Source organism: Arachis ipaensis, chromosome B1 (genome assembly GCF_059453495.1).
Source record: "Arachis ipaensis isolate K30076 ecotype BB chromosome B1, ASM5945349v1, whole genome shotgun sequence".
NCBI lineage: Eukaryota > Viridiplantae > Streptophyta > Magnoliopsida > Fabales > Fabaceae > Arachis > Arachis ipaensis.
Window position 1 is genome coordinate 129867094 of NC_142436.1, and position 8176 is coordinate 129875269.

At 32.5% G+C, this 8176-nt stretch overlaps 1 long non-coding RNA gene across 4 annotated transcripts; it reads left to right on the top strand.

The window, feature by feature from the left end:
- Nucleotides 1-210: 210 nt before the first annotated feature.
- Nucleotides 211-4069, top strand: LOC107634113 (uncharacterized). 4 transcript variants are annotated; one of them, XR_015902448.1, is made up of 8 exons: nt 211-552; nt 677-929; nt 1363-1476; nt 2115-2163; nt 2262-2336; nt 2440-2528; nt 2616-2691; nt 4004-4069. It is a non-coding gene; the product is annotated as an uncharacterized LOC107634113 (long non-coding RNA). The 4 variants fall into 4 exon arrangements; XR_015902447.1 differs by having other exon boundaries at nt 2115-2336; XR_002363010.2 differs by lacking the exon at nt 2115-2163.
- The last annotated feature ends 4107 nt before the right edge of the window (nt 4070-8176 follow it).

The window sequence follows — 8176 nt, forward strand, 5'->3', positions numbered from 1 at the left end:
TATTTAAATTATAATATATTAATAATTAAATAGAAACAAAAATTTAAAATTTTAGTTTTATTTAGTTTGTATTTTGAATATGTATTTAGTTTTAAAAAGACACTAAATCTATTCATAATTTTTAAATGTGTTTGTTTTAATTTTTTTAAAATTATTACAATAAAAAATTGAATATTATATAATTTTTAAAAGGTAGCTAGTTGAATTGTTATCTAAATTACCCAACCTTACCCTAAGCCACCCACACCATTCTCATCTCCTCCAACCTTCTGCTGGCGTTCACGTCTTTTTCGCCGCCGTCTTCTCCGCGCCTCTCGCCGCCGTCTTCTCCGCGCCTCTCGCCGCTGTCTTCTGTGCGCCTCTCGCCGCTGTCTTCTGTGCGCCTCTCGCCGCCGTCTCCTGAGGTTCCGTCCGCGTCGTCTTCTCCGGTCGCGGCGCCATCTCCTCGTCGTCTTCTTCCTCCCACGGAAACGGCCGCCTCACCTCCCGCCTCCATAAGAAATCAGAAGCCAGCTCACGGAGGAAGAAGCAAATCAGATCTGTTTCAAAGAGGTAAATAAAAACGCTCTTTCTCTCAGATCTGTTTTCAGGTTTTTCTTTTTATCTGTTTTTGATTTCTTCGTTCTCTGATCTGATCATACGAACCCCTCTCTCTCTCGCTAATACCATCGTAAAGGTCTTCCGAATAGGTTTCCAGGCACGGATCTGGAACCTTCTCGAAGCTTCTTCCGTCTTACTGTTCCAATTTTGCAAAGGTAATCGCTTTCTTCTAATTCCTTTAGCTCGGTTATTTTGCAAAGGTAATCGAAGAGTATTTTTCTTGGCACTTGGTGAGTCTCTAGAGGGAGATCGTAATCCTAATTCCTAAATCCACATATATCTTCAACGGCTTAGCTCGGAGCAGAAGAACATCGCTTCAATTCTATCAGGTACCCTTGCTAGTTAACAACCGAGTTATACTCTGTCATAATATTCTATAAATTTTCATTCTTCAATATTTTACAATATCTGTTCTGTTTATAATATTTAGATTGTATTAATCTATCTATTCAATTAATCTCTACTACATAACAAAATAAAAAAGAAATGATGGTAAAATTTCTTGTTGCTTGGACGTTTCAAGTTGCAGTTTACACTCCTCATAGGGCATTAACAGATACTAAGTTCCAACATGAGCAAAAATTTCTTTGTTTTTCATCGTATAATTTCAAGTGGCCAATTTCAATTTTAGTTGCTGATTCATCTTACAATATAACTATAAGATGCCTAGAATTTCGTGGATAAACTACAAGTCTGAACTTTAATGCATCTTTAGATCTTGCCATTGATATTCTTTCATAACTCAATTGTGTTTTTATGCAGGTCCTAATTGACTTTGGATTGAGCTTCACTTCAACTCTACCAGAAGATAAAGCTGTTGATTTGTATGTTCTGGAAAGATCTCTTCTTTCAATGCATTCGTCATGTGGGAATGTGGTAATTCATTATGCCCTTTTTCAATAACAATCCTGCTATGTTACCAACAGCATTTCTGCCAACTCTTATTTATAACTGTGTTTAATGGAAGTGTCTTTGTGGATGTGTCTAATAAAAATGTTTTTTTTATAGCTGTGTTTAATAGAAGTGTCTTTATAGATATATTTTTTGGATTCGTCTCTTTATATATGTGTTTAAAATATAATAATTAATCATTGTTGGCAATAAGTTTGCAGATAATATGTTGGTACCCTATACTTTTCTTTTCAATAATCCTAACTTGTATGCGCATATGCTGCAGATTAGAAGTGCCATTGTTTGTGTTTGATGTGCTTCAAACAAAATGGTGCTGTTAGAAATATTTCCAGTTGTGAATTGTGATTGCAGGCTTGTTATATAGCTTTATGAGAACTATAAGAGTGCGCACACAACAATGTCTATTAGAATTTCTAATGAGTCATCACTAGTTTCAACCTTGGGGTTTTTATTTATTTATTTATTTTTAAATTCTTAAATTATATTTGGCTTCTAAAGAGTCTGTGACATATATTGATAATATATATATATATATATATATTGTGGCGTGGATCTCCACCCCTATTGCACGTTTCCTCACCATTTTCTTATTCTTTATATAGCTTTATTGAATATGCAATAAAGCAATATGCAAAGGAATACCAGGAGCAGGTTGCATTTCACCTTAATCTATTTCTCTTTTTCTCTGTTTTAATGTTTGTTTCTGTTTCCTTTATTGCGCTTTGCATTTTTCTCTTGAACATTGGAAGATTGTGCAAGTAATGTCCACCGTCACTATGAACCAGTACCATATTTACGAAGCTATTGGTCGTGGAAAATACTCGGTAACCTTCTTCCATTTCCTTTCTTTTTTCGGGTTAAACTTTTCTTGAATCGAACTAAATGATGTAGATTTATTAATCTTTCTTTGTTCTTGTGGATTTGTAGACCGTGTACAAAGGCAGGAAGAAGAAGACATTGAGTATTACGCCATCAAAAGCGTAGACAAGTCACAGAGAAGCAAGGTTCTTCACGAAGTAAGTCTTTTCGTTTTTCACTCTTACATGCTCTAATTCCTTAAAAGTATATTAAGGGTTGTTAACTAATGCTTTTAGTCAATATAGGTATGAAACTTCTGCTCACTTATGGTTGTTCTTGGAGTATTGCGTTGGAGGAGATTTACTTTCTATATTACGGCAGGTAACCAGTACTTGCACTGCTTGTCTTGTACCTTCATTATTTAAATGAGCTTTGAGCATAGAGGTATGGTTGTCTACATTTATAAAATTGTGTCTCTATTGTCTACATTTACATCGGTAGACTGAATTTAAATAGGTTGAACTGGCCAGCTTAACAATCGAACACGCCCTCTTCTTTCCATCTCAAATATCACTTTCACATTAACTTGCCATAGTATAGATATAAAAATAATAAAAAAATAATTATCATTTATGTGGTCACAGCCATGAATGTAAAGCAGATCTTGTAATGTAAGAGGCTCATGCTGAAGCATTAGCAAGAACCAGGGATTGCCTTTTGTATGTGATGCATTTTTTGAAAACATAAATTCAGAAGATCTATTTCCCACAAATATATATATAGCTAGATCCAATGGTCTAATCTCATAAAATAAAATAAAAACCATAGGCCGAAAACTTAAGCACGTTTAAAACAAAAACATTTTAGCTAAGCGGTGGTTGCCAATGGCTTTCTTTGAATTTTGATGAGTGGTACGGCAAATTATATCTCTTGTCCTCATTGAGAGAAAAAAAGTATTCATTCATCAACTACTCTAAAAAAATAGTAGTAGTACTACTACAATAATTCATGAGTAATTATGAGGGTGTATTACATTAAATGCCTAATGAAAATGATGTTAATGAAAGAAAGGTGGAGGTGGGGGATATTTGGACCTCAGGAATCAATGCTTTAAGGAGACAATAGAGACACAATTATATAAATGTGACCCATAAGTTCATATATTTTTGCTCCAGGGATCAGATAAGAAGAAATAGAGGCTACTTTCTAGTTTATTCAAAACTCACCCTGCCTTATGCAATTCATTCATGCTATATTTTCATAAGTAAACCTAAAAGATTTTATATTGATTGGTTTAAGTAATTTTTCAGTTTTGAATTTGGTAAATAATAAGAAACTTGGAACTACAGAAAAATTTTGGTGATTTTTATTGTAGTCCTAATGATTGTTCATTAAAAGAAAAAGACTAATTGAACATGGGTGAATTAGCATTTTTTTTTTTTTTTTCTGTCTTTACATGTTGATTTTTGGTGCTGCTAATTTTGACGTTATATTATACAGATAGTACAGTGGATAAAAACCTCTGTTCATTCTGCCTGAATTATAATTTGGTTCCTTCTGCTTGTGATTCTAGATTATGTGCCTAGAATTACAGGAAGGTAGAACAAATATTAGAGATAGTACTGATGTGGTGTATGAATTTCCGTCATATTTAACAAGATTTAATTACCATGGACTTTATTATTCTGTGCAGGCGAACCAAGAGACAGTGCAGAAAGTCTGTGACATAGTCAAGAAGCAATTGGCACTGCCAGAGGGTTCAAGTGTCACTGGAGAGTCCAAGTTTGCTACCCTTGGAGCTGATTCTCTTGACAGTCTTTTTACATAGAAAAATTACATATCTATTTCTGTTTTTACATAGAATTATATAAAGAATGCTCTTTTTTTGTTATGTAGTTAGATATTACGAATTTAATATTAGAGATTTAATAACCCAATAAAAGATAATTATATACATATTTTTTGTTATTGTTTAAGTGTTGTTTATTTTTATGTGTTGAGGTATAGGTTTTGTGTCGATGGTTTTTCAATATTTGATGCCTTAGATGTAAAAATTTAGTAAAAAATCGATAATTAAAAAATTAGGATCAACCATGGAAAATTGGTCACTAGAATGTTTGGTTGCTAATTAGCGACCGATTTAGAGAATGAAATATTGGTTGCTAAAATACATGTTCACTTTTAGCGATCGAATTAGAGACTAAAATGTTGGTCACAAATTAGTGACCGACATATTGGTCGCGAATTAGAGACCGAAACACAGGTCGCGAATTAGCGACCGATTTACTCAGAGACCGATTTAGCGACAAAAATTTTGGTCACAATTTATCGACCGATTTTGTTAGCGATCGATTTAGCGACCGATGCTCTTTGGTGAGGGTTTGGTAGCTTTGTTAACAAATTGGTCACTAAAATCAGTCGCTAACGTTTAGCGACCGAAGTTGGTCGCTATTTTTTTATTAGCGACCATGGTTTTAGTGACCATCCAAATCGGTCGCTAAATCGGTTGCTATATCGGTCGCTATTCCAGTAATTTTTTGTAGTGGTTTAGCCATCTTCATAATGTGTTCCTCTGATTCAATGACATTAGGACCCCGCTAACAGGAAAAACGGTTTTGTAGCCTCTTAACACATTCACAGAACCACAACACATCAAAAGAAAAAGGGGAAGGGGAGATCTTGATTGTGACCCAAAAAAATTTATAGTCAAGAAATACAAAATCTCATAGAAATCACGAACCTTGAGCTGGCTATACAGCATTGACGATGGATCCATCTTTTTTTTCTTCCGAAGCTTTACACAAAAAGGGACAAAGTATGAGAATTTTGATGGATTTGACAAAGGAGTATGAATTCTGATATGTTAAGATGCTACATGTATAAAATAACATCGAACTCAGTAAAATTTGAGACAGTATCTTTTTTTTTTATTAATTCTGAATCTAAACGCAGATGAAGAGAAGAGAAAAGATAGAGTGAGATATGTGTCTAGTGTAAGAATCATTCACCGTAAGATTTCGAATTTTTGAAAATTAAATAATTAATTATTTATGTGTCATTATATTTATTAAAATTTTATTTTTAAAAAAATTATTTTATCAAAAATAATTAAATAAAATTTTATGATTATTGAAGTTTAACTTAATTATAACTTATTCTAATAGTTTGAATTATTTATTAAAAACTATTTTGGTAAACAAAATTTAAATTAATTTTTTAAATATCATTATTATTATTATTATTATTATTATATTAATACTTGTTCCATTTAACTAACCGAAATCATTAAAGGGAACAAGGAAAATGGATTTGAGAATGTGGCTTTTATCCATAAATGCATATATACAACCATGACACCTCATTAGTTTCATTATATAATCATACAATCATCCTTCATTAAAGCCAAATGTAGCTTATGCCTCAATACATATATACATAGTTATCAGAATCGAATTGGTAATTGATCCGGTTATATAACTGGTTCAATCGGTGGGTCACTGATTTATTCGGTTGACTCGGTCATAATTAAAAAAAAATATATAAAATTATAAGAATAAAATTAGAATTAAAAGTTAAATGCATATTTTTAAAAACATATTAATAACATTTAAATATCAATTCTTAGATATAATTTATAATGCAAAAAGAGATAATAAATTATTTACTAGTACAAAATATTTTTTCAATTTAAATAAATAAAAAAATAAAAGATAACACAACCAATATCAATATATCAATATATTTGTATATTATATGTTGTTACTTGTTTGATATCCATGTAAATTCATACTTAAAAAAATAAAAAAAAATAAAAAATTATTACGTTTTGTTATATATATATATTTTTGTCTTATCTATTTGTAAGAATCAAGTTTGCCGTAGTGGCAAGGGGGAAGTTGTGGTTACACGCAGTCCTGTGTTTGAAACTCACGTTCATCATTTTTTAAGTGTTAGTGGGAGCTCCTACGATGGTTCGGGGTTCCGCAGGTGCACCGTGGACCCGCGGCGGGTTTAATCACCATCAAATCCATTAAGCACATTCATTATGCAATAACCGAACTTGCATGTTATCCAAACAAAAGAGAGAGTGGCCAAATTTCATGGTGAAAACCGTGAGATCCTTATATTTTTCTTTTGTCGATTTCTTTTGATCCGTAACTCCAATAAAAAATTTAATCCGGTAAAAATGTTTGTATCTTCCTCTTCTACACGTTGGCGTTATTTTTGTCTGGTAGAAGTTGATGGTGACGTAGCTCCCCTTCCCCTCAAATTCGGCCAATTGAAGTTCTAGGAGACACAAACGATTTCTGACGTTTTCTTCTTCGGCAGCTCGATCAGAAAGCTTCACTAGAATTTTGAATATTTTGAATTCGTACGGAGGTAGAGTTTTGGTAATTTATCATCAGTTAAATTGGTGTTGGATAAGTGAATTGATGTTGTGATTGATTGTTGATTGAATTTGACTGAATTTATGTTGATTTTTTGTGATATATTGATATTTGTGATTAGTTTGGGGGTTTGGTCGGTTTAAATGCAGCCAAGAACAGAATTATTTTGATGAATTCGTGGCTAGAATGTTGTTGGTAATCAAATAGAATTCGTGAAATTTGAGATGGCATTGAGATTTAATAAGAAATGAATTGATGAATTGATAACATGATTTAAGATATGAAAATGGTTTGATTTTGGAGGCAGTTTGATTTTTAATTGGTTTGATTTTATAAATGTTTGATATTAAAAATGGTTTTGATTTATTGGAAATGATTTGAAAGAGTTTGAGAAATAGTTAGGATGGGACCCGAGAAGGATGGCAATGTCCAAGCTTTAGGGGAGATGCTACTGAAGTTTTGTTATAAAATTTAAGACTTTGTTTGAAATGTTATTTAGAAAAAGATTGGATTTGAGAAGGTATATTGTTTGATTTATTAAGAAAATACTTATGTTTCGAGTTTAATTCATTTAAGAAAAGTATATGTTTTGAGTTTGATTTATTTTGAAAAGAATTATTTTACGACTTTAAATTATTTAAAAAAAAAAAGCATTATGTTTTAAGGTTGATTTAAATATGAAAAGAGCTTATGTTTTGAATTTGACTTAAGAATTTCATTCGGAGGAGTTTTAGTGAACTTTAAAAGTAATTGAATTTTGATTGAATGGTTTCGTTTTGCTACGTCTTGGAAAAAGTTAAAGAATTAGTTTTAAGGATGAAATTGGGATTGGTTTTGGTTTAGAAATTGATTCGGAACTTCTAATTTGTATGATTTGATTTTGATTTGATTTAGAAACTTTATTTGATTAAATTCAGTTTAACAAAATGATTGTTAAGGATTTATAATGAACTCAAGAAAACGAGATTGGTTGTCGCTCCCCTAAAGTCTAGAGGCCTTGCTGACGAGTTTAACTAATAAATAGTTTCTCTTTGTCTTTTGAAAGAAGAATTGGTTTAAGTGAAATTGTTTTAAAAGGTTTTGGAGAATGTCACAAAGAGCTGATTTTGGTTTTAAAAGAAAGAAAGAACGAAAAGAAAAGGAGAGAAGCAGAGATTATTGTTTACCTACTGAAAATGAGCAGAGATATGGTGGTGAGTCCACCGAGATTTGCTTTCCAGAGATACATCGGCCAATCCAGGGGATGGTCGCACCTGTAAGACAGAGGTTGCTTTACAGAGGTTATCGCTAGATACATTGGCTAGAGAGAGCCTCACCTGTAAGACAGAGGTTGCTTACAGAGGTTATGTTTGCATACATCGGCTCAAGAGAGTCGCACCTGTAAGACAGAGGTTGCTTACAGAGGTTATGACACTGGAAACCAAACTCAGACAAAGGTTGCTGAGTTACGTCGGGAGCGGGTCGAAACCGACAGATGA